Source organism: Somniosus microcephalus, chromosome 5 (assembly GCF_052327205.1).
Source record: "Somniosus microcephalus isolate GS21.2 chromosome 5, FLI_Smic_1.0, whole genome shotgun sequence".
Classification (NCBI taxonomy): Eukaryota; Metazoa; Chordata; class Chondrichthyes; order Squaliformes; family Somniosidae; genus Somniosus; species Somniosus microcephalus.
Window position 1 is genome coordinate 216,543,646 of NC_140991.1, and position 12,217 is coordinate 216,555,862.

General features: G+C 45.5%; 1 protein-coding gene across 4 annotated transcripts in view; it reads left to right on the forward strand.

The window, feature by feature from the left end:
* The window catches only part of osbpl3b (oxysterol binding protein-like 3b), a 307,799-nt gene that overhangs the window by 58,106 nt on the left and 237,476 nt on the right, over positions 1 to 12,217 (forward strand). The gene's annotated exons all lie outside the window — the stretch shown is intronic.

Below are 12,217 nucleotides of genomic sequence, written 5' to 3' on the forward strand. Positions count from 1 at the left end.
TTACAGCCTTGGTCCAAACATGGACAAAAGAGCTGAACGCAAGAGGTGAGGTGAGAGTGACTGCCCTTGACATCAAGGCAGCATTTGATCGAGTGTGGCATCAAGGAGCCCTAGCAAAACTGAAGTCAATGGGAATCAAGGGGAAAACTCTCCATTGGTTGGAATCATACCTAGCACAAAGGAAGTTGGCTGTGGTTGTTGGAGGTCATTCATCTCAATCACATGACATCACTGCAGGAGTTCCTCAGGGCAGTGTCCTAGGCCCAACCATCTTCAGCTGTTTCATCAATGACCTTCCCTCCACCATAAGGTCAGAAGTGGGGATGTTCGCTGATGATTGCACACTGTTCACCATTCGAGACTCGTCAGATACTGACGCAGTCCGTGTCCATATGCAGCAAGACCTGGACAACATTCAGACTTGGGCTGACAAGTGGCAAGTAACATTCGCACCACACAAGTGCCAGGCAATGACCATCTCCAACAAGCGAGACTCTAACCATCTCCCCTTGACATTCAATGGCATTACCATTGCTGAATCCCCCACTATCAACATCCTGGGGGTTACCAATGATCAAAAACTGAACTGGACCAGCCATATAAATACTGTGGCTGCAAGAGCAGGCCAGAGGCTGGGAATTCTGCGGCGAGTGTCTCACCTCCTGACTCCCCAAAGCCTTTCCACCATCTACAAGGCACAAGTCAGGAGTGTGATGGAATACTCTCCACTTGCCTGGATGAGTGCAGCTCCAACAACACTCAAGAAGCTCGACACCATTCAGGATAAAGCAGCCTGCTTGATTGGCACTCCATCCACCTTCAACATTCACTCCCTCCACCACCGGTGCTCTGTGGCTGCAGTGTGTACCATCTACAAGATGCACTGCAGCAACTCGCCAAAGCTCCTTCAACAGCACCTTCCAAACCCGCGACCTCTACCACTTAGAAGGACAAGGGCAGCAGACGCTTGGGAACATCACCACCTACAAGTTCCCCTCCAAGCCACACGCCATCCTGACTTGGACCTGTATCGCCATTCCTTCACTGTCGCTGGGCCAAAATCCTGGAACTCACTTCCTAACAGCATTGTGGGGGTACCTACACCATATGGACTGCAGCGGTTCAAGAAGGCAGCTCACCACCATCTTCTCAAGGGCAATTGGGGATGGGCACTAAATGCAGGCCTAGCCAGCGACGCCCACATCCCATCAATGAATTTAAAAAAATAAAAAAATTGTTGTTGATTGGATATTCAGTTGAGATGTTAACCACACTGAACAGATGTGTACTGTTGGCTTATTTTAAAGTATCATCTTCAAAAAGTGGCAGGTATCACATGTTCCATTTACAGAAATGTGGCACATTGATGCCAACCGTACAGACTGGTTTTTTTTGTCACTTGTATGTGATATTGTCAGAAAGGACTCCCTCCCCAACCTTTTTGAAGATGTGGGGGGGGGGGGGGGGAATAATTTTTAAAAAAATCATCTGGGAATCTAGCAATTTAATTAGGAATAGTGCTATATTTCTTGTTAGATCCGTGTATCTTGATGTTGTGTCCTTCAGTAATTAGACAGGAGACTGCAGGGAATGATCAACAGGTGTTTACTGAATGAGGGTTACTCCAGAACTAACTGTACAGATCCCTACTCGGGGTTTATATACAGGTGTGGTCACTGCCGGTACTACAGTATACAGGAGCTGTAAAAAGTAGTTCTCCCCTTAAAAGTACATACATCACAATTCCTCCCCTTTTAAATTAACAGTACCATAACACTCATTTAACAATTAAATATCAAACTAATTACAATTAACACTTTTAACATGCAACATTAACTGAAAATAGACTATTCATAAATTCAGTCTTTGGGGAGGCTTCCTGATCCTTTCTGGATAGCGCCTTTCCTGAGTGTCTTGCTCTTGGTGCGGAGGCGATTCTGGCCCCCTGTCATCGGTTGGTTCATCAGCTTCCGATGCTATTGTTTCTGAGGTCGATGCGACCTGTACGTTGGGTTCATCGCCAGGTACGTATGGGCGAGACATGGGGTTGACTCGTTCCTGTGACTCTAGGATCTGGTCAACATGGCGTCTCACAATGTTCTCCCCAACATCCACTGTGTACATTAGTGGCCCCTGCCGTGTGCATATCGTTCCTTGTTGCCATTTCTCTGTTAGGTAGTCGCGGGCCAAGACTGGTTGCCCTACATTGAAGTTCCTTGTCAGCTTCTCATTGATGTGCTGGAACTGCTTATTCTCAACATCTCTTCGTACATTTGGTCTGAGCAAACCCAGACGAGATCTCAACCTTCGGTTAAAGAACATCATGGCCGGGGTCTGGTTGGTGACTACATGTGTCGCATTTCTGTAGGCTAACAGGAAATTGTCCACCTTATGCTGCAGTGGAATGTCGTCATCGCACATGGCCTTTACTGCTTTTTTAAAGGTTTGTACGAACCTCTCAGCCAATCCATTTGTGGCTGGATGATACGGGGCGGATGTGTAATGCCTTACCCCATTCCTTTTCATAAATCTTCGAAACTCTTCGGACACAAACTGTGGTCCGTTATCAGAGCAAATCTGCTCTGGCAAGCCGTTCCTGGCAAAAATGGTCCGTAGGACTGCAATAGTTTTCTCCGTGGTGGTTGAGGACATTTTGATCACCTCAGGCCATTTCGAGTGCACATCCACAGCTATTAAGAACATTGAGTCCATGAATGGACCAGCAAAATCAATATGCACCCGTTGCCATGGAGATGAGGGCCACTCCCATGTGTGTAGAGGGGCATTTGGTGCATTTTGGACCTTCTGGCATCCTGAGCAGCTCTTTGTCAGGTCCTCGATTTGCTGATCGATCCCCGGCCACCACACAAGCCCTAGCAAGGCTTTTCATTTTCACCCCTCCCAGATGGCCTTCGTGAAGCTCATTGAGCACTCTCTCCCTTAACTTGGGTGGAATTACCACTCGGGATCCACACATCAAGGTCCCCTGGCATACTGACAGCTGTTCTCTTCTGGATGAGAATGCTGGCAACAGTGAGTCGCCATGTGCTGGCCATCCCTTCACCGTCAAATCATATACCCGAGACAGTGTTGGGTCATTTTGGGTCTCCTTCTCTATACCAGCGTTAGTTACTGGCAAGCATTCAATTATAGTCGAATGAAATATTTCGTCAGGATCCACTGCTGGTGCTTCCTCCGCAGTAGGCAGTGGCAGGCGTGATAGCCCATCAGCGTTTCCATGCTGTTTCGTGCCCTTATACTCGATTTCATATTGGTGCGCCCCTAGAAAAAGGGACCATCTTTGTAGCCGTTGCGCAGTCGTCACCGGAACGCCCTTCTTTGGATTAAAGATGGAGACAAATGGTTGGTGGTCAGTCAGCAAGGTGAACTTCTGCCCGTGCAGATAGTGATTGAACTTTTTCACTCCCTACGCTAGGCTGAGGGCCTCCCTGTCAATCTGGGCGTAGTTACGCTCGGCTGAGGTTAATGACCGAGACGCAAAGGCTACTGGCCTCTCCGAGCCGTCCGGGAATTTGTGCGACAGCACCGCTCCAATGCCATAGGGTGATGCATCACACGCCAACCGAATTGGTAGTGCTGGGTTGAAATGAGCCAACACCTCTTTTGATGTGATCAATTCTTTGCTCTTCTGGAAAGCTCGTTTACATTCGTCATTCCACTTCCATGGTACCCCCGTTTGCAGTAGGGTGTTCAGTGGGTGTAGTACGGTAGACAAATTCGGCAAGAACTTATGGTAGTAGTTCACCAGCCTGAGGAACGACCTCAGTTGTGACACATTTTCCAGTGCTGGAGCCTTGACTGCTGCCTCAATCTTTTCAGGGGACTTATGTAACCCCTCTTCATCAAATAACGTGGCCACAATACGAGATCTGCTTCTGGAAAAACTCGCATTTGTGGCGATTAGCTCGGAGCCCATATTCCTTCAATCTAGTGAGCACCTGCTCCAGGTTGGCGAGGTGATCACTGTCATTTTCGCCCGTGACCAGGATGTCGTCCAAATAACACTGGGTCCCTGGAATCCCTTGCAGGACTTGTTCCATTGCCCTTTGCCAAATAGCCGGAGCTGATGCTACCCCGAACACCAGCCGGTTGTATTGGTAGAGACCTTTATGAGTGTTGATCGTGAGGTACTGTTTCGAGGCTTCTTCTACCTCCATTTGCAGGTACGCCTGGGCCAGATCAATCTTAGTGAAGCGTTTCCCTCCAGATAGCGAGGCGAAAATATCTTCAATCCGTGGAAGCGGATATTGTACAGTGTGAAGGACTGGGTTCACTGTCACCTTAAAGTCCCCACGGATGCGAACCTTCTTTGGTTCCCCAGGCGTATTACTCAACGACCTCTTCATTACAGGAACGATGGGTGTAGCCCACTCGCTCCAGTCCACTTTGGACAGTACTCCTGAACGTTCCAAACCTTCCAGCTCTGCTTCGACGGCTGGGCGGATCGCATAAGATACCGGTCTGGCCTTAAAAATAAATAAATAAATAAATAAAAACTTTGGGCTTGCATTTTCCTCTATTTTGATCGTCGCTGTTATGCCTTTTAGTGTTCCGAGTCCCTGCTGGAACACTTCTTGTGCGTCAGTTAGCATTTTTGACAGGTGTGACGTCGTCATCCTTTTTGGCATCTACAGTCAGTGCTTGTATGGAATGCTAATCTAGCTGTATCTTCCGGATCCCTTCACGTCCTAGTAGTGGTGGTCCTCCATCTGGCAATACATATAGGTCCATTTTTGGTGTTTCCTTGCCGTTATATATAACGTTCACCCTTATTTTTCCTTTGGGGCAGACTTTTTGCCCCGTGTACATCTTCAAGACAATCTTTATATCTCTCAAGGGTATATGTGAGAATAGCCGCTTGTAGTCCCTTCAGTTTATGACTGTTAGGGCTGATCCTGTGTCCAATTCCATTTTCAATTGGACTCCTGCTATCTTGAGCATGACCCAGATAGCTTGGTGATCCTCCGTTTTGATCACATGTAGTTTCAGACAACCCAGCTCCTTGCTTCCGGAGTCTGTATCACTTTCCTGTTCGTCTGAACTACTCTCCGTCACCTTATGTACTTTCTTGTACTTCTCCTGTGGAGATTTCTTGCTGCTGGTTTTCTTTCCCGACCTGCAGACTCTTGCTATGTGTCCTACTTTTCCACACTGTCTGCACACTTGCTCCTTGAACCAGCAATCATTATGGTCGTGTGTTGTTCTGCCGCAGCGATAGCACTTCACTGTTCCGTATGACATTTCATTTGTGCCATATTCTTGCGGTCTCCGTTGTATCTCTGCAGAGCCCCGTGCTGCTGCTTCGTGTGATACTGCCATGCTGAAAGCCTTGTCCAGCGTAAGATCCTTTTCTGATAGAAGCCGTTTCTGGGTTCTTTCACTTGAAGCCCACACACAAACTTGTCCCTTAAAGTATCTGCTAGTCCCGTTCCAAACTGGCAGTGTTTCGATAGCTTGCGCAGTTCCATTAAATACTCAGCATTACTTTAATCTTTATGCTGGTTCCTTTTGTGAAACTTAAATCTTTCTGCTATCAGCAGCGGTGTGGGGTTTAAGTGGTCCTGTAGGATTGACACTGTTTTCAAAATCCTTTTCCACTGGCTTCTCTGGGGTTACTAGGTTTCGCAGTAAGCCATACGTTTTTGCACCCATTGAATTCAACAATACCAGTGCTTTCCTGTCATCTGGCACTTCATTCCCCTTGCAGTACACTTCTATGCGTTCGACATATGTCGTCCAATCTTCGACTTCATTGTCGAACGCTGTGACACTGCCACTCTTCGGCATCCCTGGGTGTGATTAGACTGGCTCAAAATGGCGTCTCCCGCGCTCTCCCTTCTTCCCTGCTGCGGCTCAAAATGGCGTCTCCCGCGCTTTCCTTTCTTCCCCGCTGACGCTGCTCGGCCCTTGAACACCGGCTGCGCTCTGCACGTTTTCCTGCGCGCCTCTCACCCCCGTTGACGCTGCTCGGCCCTTGAACACCGGCTGCGCTCTGCTCTCTCTCTCGTTGACGCCGCTCGGTCCTGAACACCGGCTGCGCCCTGTGCGCTCTACCCTCTCTCTCTCCCGTCGATGCTGCTCGGCCTTTTTCTGTGACGTCGGTCGGCTCTAGCCGCCGCTGTCCGGGAAGGATCTGCGCAGTACCTGTTGCCAGCCCGTTTCGCTAAGCCTCCCCTGCGATGCTCAAATCTCTGCTGGACAACCGGGGGTTTTCCCGTGGTCGACGCCCGTGCCTCTGGACTTGGCCTTCCTCCACTGTTCTCCAGGAGCGAATCCCTGGGAGGTGATGCAGAGTTGCAGGTAGGTTTGAATCTGCTCGTCGGCAATGTTAGATCCGTGTATCTTGATGTTGTGTCCTTCAATAATTAGACAGGAGACTGCAGGGACCGATCAACAGGTGTTTACTGAATGAGGGTTACTCTAGAACTAACTGTACAGATCCCTACTCAGGGTTTATATACAGGTGTGGTCACTGCCGGTACTACAGTATACAGGAGCTGTAAAAAGTAGTTCTCCCCTTAAAAGGTATATACATTACATTTCTGACATTGGGGAATGCTTTTAGAAATAAAGTTTTTTAAAAGTGAAACCAGATTGTAAAAAGAATGGCTTTCAAAAGCTCTGATGTTGACGGTGTTGATCCCAGTGCAGTGTTGGCCAACTTTGTGGTCATTTGTATATAGTATTGGAACATAGTGTTCAATGGAATGCAAACTTTCAAGGGTGAAATTTGTGTTTACACACTCAAAATAAGACATGCTCCTTCCACGTGGTTTGTTCTTTGAACACCTGACCCCAATAAGTTATAGCTTCCAGGGCACCTCTGTAAAAATATTTATTTATTTTTAAAAAATGGATATAATGGTATATTTTGAGAATTTGTTATTTGAAATGCAAAGAAAATATGAAAATGTGGGATATACCTTTTTAGAAAAAGGGAAAGATCACATTTGACATGAGAGTTGAATCTGCATTTTTTGCCCCTATTGGCCTACCAGAAGACCATTTTAGATATTAAATCATTTGGTGTGAAGTACTTTTAGACATCAGTCCTCAACTTTATGTTTACCAATTTGCACCTATGTCCTCTTACCATGCAGTTACTGTTTACCTTTAACAATGCTCAGGATTAATGTTTTCTATTCCATTTATTATCCTCTAAGGTTCTCTCTCATTCACCTCAGGCTGAAGAGTTCAAGTTTATCTTTCCTTTCCTCATAACTCAGTCCTCTGACAGGCCTCTTGTTTTCGTTCTATGTATCACTTCCAGGGCTGACTAGTTCCCTTTAGTTTTGGTGATGAGAACTGAACACAGCACTCCAGGTGTAGCCTGCCTGACCGGAGGACTATACAGCCTCAACATGACCACTTTAGACATACAGTAGAGCTTATCATATTATAAACACAAGATGCTGGAAATACTCAGCAGGTCAGGGAGCATCTGTGGAGAGAGAAACAGTTAAAGTTTCAGGTCTGTGACCTTTCGTCAGAACTGGAAAATGTTACAGATGTAACTGGTTTTCCTGTAGTGTTTATCATTTTGTTTCTTTGCTGTTGGGCAAATGAAAAGAAATAACTTGCATTTGTAGAGCACTTTTCATGACCTTGGGACATCCAAAAGTGATTTACAACCAGTTAAGTCATTTTGAAGTGCAGTCACTGTTGTAATGCAGGAAACTCGGCAGACAGTTTACGCAGAGCAAGGTCTCACAAATAGCACTATGATAAATGATCAGATAATCTGTTTGTGACATTGTGCAGTAACGAAGCATGGTCAGTCATCTTCCAGCCTCGTCTCTAACTAGTTGAGCACTATTCATTTAAGTAGATATGCCCCCCATTGTGTAAGACCTTGCACTTGCCTGGCTTGAATTTCATGGACAAACAATTCTTCACACTTGCAAATATTGTCTTGGTCCTCCTGTATTCCTTGGCTACTTCATCAGCCTCTACTGTCCACTGTCTCCCAGTTTAGTATCATTTACGAATTTGAGCAATGTAGGGCTAGAAATTGCCTCTGATCCATGAAAGAATTATGAACCTACCTGCTGGCGGCGAGGCTGTGAAAACTTGCGGTCTCAAGCCTCGAGGCGGAGGGCAATGTAATGGCCCAGGGACGCACGCGGTGCGGAAGCGTATCTGGGATCACGTGGGCCTGGTCCTCCAATCACAAAGCAGAATTCCAATTTTAATCATTTCTGAAGGCAACCCCTAACGAGATGTAATGGAATCCCGAAATCTGATCTAATTATAATTTACAGAATTGAAATTTTATTTGTAATTACCTTCATTCCACCAACCTCAGTAAAACTTTTTTATTTTTTTGATAATTTTATACATTAAAACTAACCTGGGCCAATATTTGCATAATCTCATTTAATAGTGTGCATAATTTATGATCTGAAAATGTTTAATTAATGGCTTGCATATCGTCTTACGCTGATGCAAACAGGCCCTGTGTCTGTTTGCATTGACCATAACACTTGCATGCGCAATTGCTGGCCAGTCGGTGAGTAAATAGCCCAACTCTACGCCAGCGATTGCTTTTTCATGGGCTGCAAGTTCTGGATTTCATGCATGCGCATGTGGAAATCCTGAACTTGCGATGGATTTCAAAGCGAATACAGTGGCATACTCGGAGTACACAGTCATGCACATTGCAATTTCAGGGCCATTGTATTTTTGAAATCAAGTTGTTTATGTAGATTAGAAATTGTAGGCACTGCACTCCTCTAAGTGGCAACCATTGCTCTCTTGCTCTCTCGCGCTCTCAACCTTATCCATCTCCAAGTTTTAACTAGAATACCCATCTATAGCTCTGGCTGGATTTGAACCATGCCCCTAAAGTGAAAGACTAGCAGGAGATTTTTATCCATTGCTCTGAGTTAGATTGAGGTCACAGGTGAAAGAGTCAAGACCTTTAGAAAAAAAAACTATTGGATTTATGATGTCAGAAGCTAAATATGAAATCAATTCTGAAGAGGAGGACAGAGCAGATGAATGCGTGGCTGGAGAGATGGTGCAGGAGGGAGGGCTTTAGATTCCTGAGGCATTGGGACCGTTTCTGGGGGATGTGGGACCTGTACAAGCCAGACGGGTTGCACCTCAACAGGACTAGGACCAATATCCTCGCGGCAGGGTTTGCTAGTGCTGTTGGGGAGGGTTTAAACTAGCTTGGCAGGGGGATAGGAACTTGAGAGTAGATTCAGAAGGGAGAGAAGCAAAGCTGGAATTGGAAGGCAAAGCATTGGTAGGCAGAGGAAACAAAGGCTAGAAAATAGACAAGGGAGTTTGGCAGTGCCAAATGGTGTATACGCCAACACAAGGAGTCTAGGGAATAAAGCAGATGAGCTGAGGGCACAGAGACACGTGGGAGTATGATGTAGCTATTACTGAGACATGGCTGAAAGAAGGGCAGGAATGGGTGCTCAATATTCCTGGTTACAAAGTTTTCAGACGAGATAGAGAGGGGGATAAAAAAAGGAGGGGGGTTGCAATATTAATTGAAGAATCAATTACAGCTGTGAGGAGGGAGGATATCTTAGGATCATCAAATGAGGTAATATGGGTTGAACTGAAAAACAAAAACGGGGCAATCACACTGCTGGGAGTGTACTATAGACCTCCGAACAGTCTGAGGGAGACAGAAGAGCAAATATGTAGGCAAATCTCTGAGACGTGCAAAAATAGGGCAGTAATAGTAGGGGATTTCAACTTCCCTAATATTAACTGGGATAAAATTAGTGTGAACAGCATAGAGGGAGCAGAATTCTTAAAATGCATTCAGGAGAACTTTTTTAGCCAGTACTTAGCAAGCCCAACAAGAGAGGGGGTGGTTCTGGACCTAGTTTTAGGGAATGAAGCTGGGCAGGTAGAAAGGGTAACGGTGGAAGAGCATATTGGTGGTAGTGATCATAATTCAGTTAGATTTAGGGTAGTTATGGAAAAGGCCAAGGACAGACCAGGAATAAAAGTTCTCGACTGGGGAAAAGCTAATTTTACTAAGCTGTGAAGTGATTTAGCCAAAGTGGACTGGAGACAAAAACTTGAAGGTAACTCAGTGTCAGAGCAGTGGGAGGCATTCAAGGAGGAGATAGTGAGGGTTCAGAGCAAGAATGTTCCCTGAAAGAAAAAGAGTGGGACTAACAAATTTAGATGTCAAGGGGTATACAGGGAAGGATAAAGAAAAAAAAGGGAAGCTTATGACAGATACCAAGGACTCAATACTGCAGGAAGCCAAGAGAAGTATAGAAAGTGCAGGGGTGAAATTAAAAAGGAAATTTAAGAAAGCAAAGCAAGGGCATGAAAAAATATTGGCATGTAAAATCAAGGAAAACCCAAAGATGTTTTATAAATACATTAAGAGCAAGAGGATAACTAAAGTAAGAGTAGGGCCTATTAGAGACCATAAAAGAAAAATACTTGCATTTATATTGCACCTTTCACGACCACTGGACTTCCCAATGTGCTTTACAGCCAATGAAGTACTTTTGAAGTGTAGTCACTGTTGTAATGTGGGAAACGCGGCAGCCAATTTGCTCCCACAAACAGCAATGTGATAATGACCAGATAAACTGTTTTTGTTATGTTGATAACTCCCCTGCTCTTCTGATAGTGCCATGGGATCTTTTACGTGCACCTGAGAGAGCAGACGGGGCCTCTGTTTAATGTCTCATCCGAAAGATGCCACCTCCAACAATGCAGCACTCCCTCAGCACTGCACTGGAGTGTGAGCCTTGCTTTGTGCTCAAGTCCCTGGAGGTAACCTGTAACTTGTGTGTGGAAGCGGAAGACATGGTTATGGTTCTTAATAAATACTTCGCGTCTGTTTTCACAAGAGAGGGACGATGCAGACATTGCAATCAGGGAGGAGGAGTGTGAAAGATTAGATGAAATAAATGGTGAAAGAGGAAGTATTAAGAGGGTTAGCATCTTTGCAAGTGGATAAATCCCCAGACCGGCATGAAATTTATCCCAGACTCTAAGAGAAGTAAGAGAGGAAATAGCAGAGGCTCTGACCATCATTTTCCAATCCTCTCTGGCTATAGGTGTGGTTCCAGAGGACTGCTAATCTGGTAACATTGTTTAAAAGGGGAGAAAGGGATAGACCAAGTAATTACAGGCCAGTCAGCCTAACCTTGGTGGTGGGTAAATTATTGGGAAAAATTTTGATGGACAGGATAAATTTTCATTTAGAAAGACACGGACTAATCAGGGACAGTCAGCATGGATATGTCGAGGGAAGGTCGTGTCTGATTAACTTGATTGAATTTTTTGAGGAGGTAACTAGGAGGGTCGATGAGGGTAGTGCATTTGATGTATTATATATGGATTTTAGCAAGGCTTTTGATAAGGTCCCCCATGGCAGACTGGTCATGAAACTAAAAGCCCATAGGATCCAGGGCAAAGTAGCAAGTTGGATCCAAAATTGGCGGAGGCAGGAAACAAAGGGTAATGGTTGAAGGTGTTTTTGTGACTGGAAGGCTGTTTCCAGTGGGGTTCCGCAGGACTCAGTACTGGGTCGTTTGCTTTTTGTGGTATAGATCAATGATTTGGACTTGAATGTAGGAAGTATGATTAAGAAGTTTGCAGATGATACAAAAATTGGCCGTGTGGTTGATAATTAAGAAAGCTGCAGACTGCAGGAAGATATCAATGGACTAGTTAAGTGGGTAGAACAGTGGCAAATGGAATTCAATCTGGAGATGTGTGAGGCAATGCATTTGGGGAGGGCTAACAAGGCAAGGGAATACACTATAAATGGTAGGACACTGAAGTGTAGAGGGACTTTGGGAGTGCATGTCCACAGATCCCTGAAGGTAGCAGGACAGGTAGATAAGGTGGTTAAGAAGCCATACGGGATACTTGCCTTTATTAGCCGAGGCATAAAATATAAAAGCAGAGGTTATGCTTGAACTGTATAAAACACTAGTTAGGCTGCAGCTAGAGTACTGTGTGCAGTTCTGGTCACCACATTACAGGAAGGATGTGGTGCACTAGAGGGTGCAGAGGAGATTTACGAGGATGTTGCCTGGACTGGGGAATTTTAGCTACGAGGAAAGATTAGATCGGCTGGGGTTGTTTTCTTTGGAACAGAGGAGGCTGAGGGGAGACCTAATTGAGGTGTATAAAATTACGGGGCCGAGATAGAGTGGATAGGAAGGACCCATTTCCATTAGCAGAAGGGCCAATAACC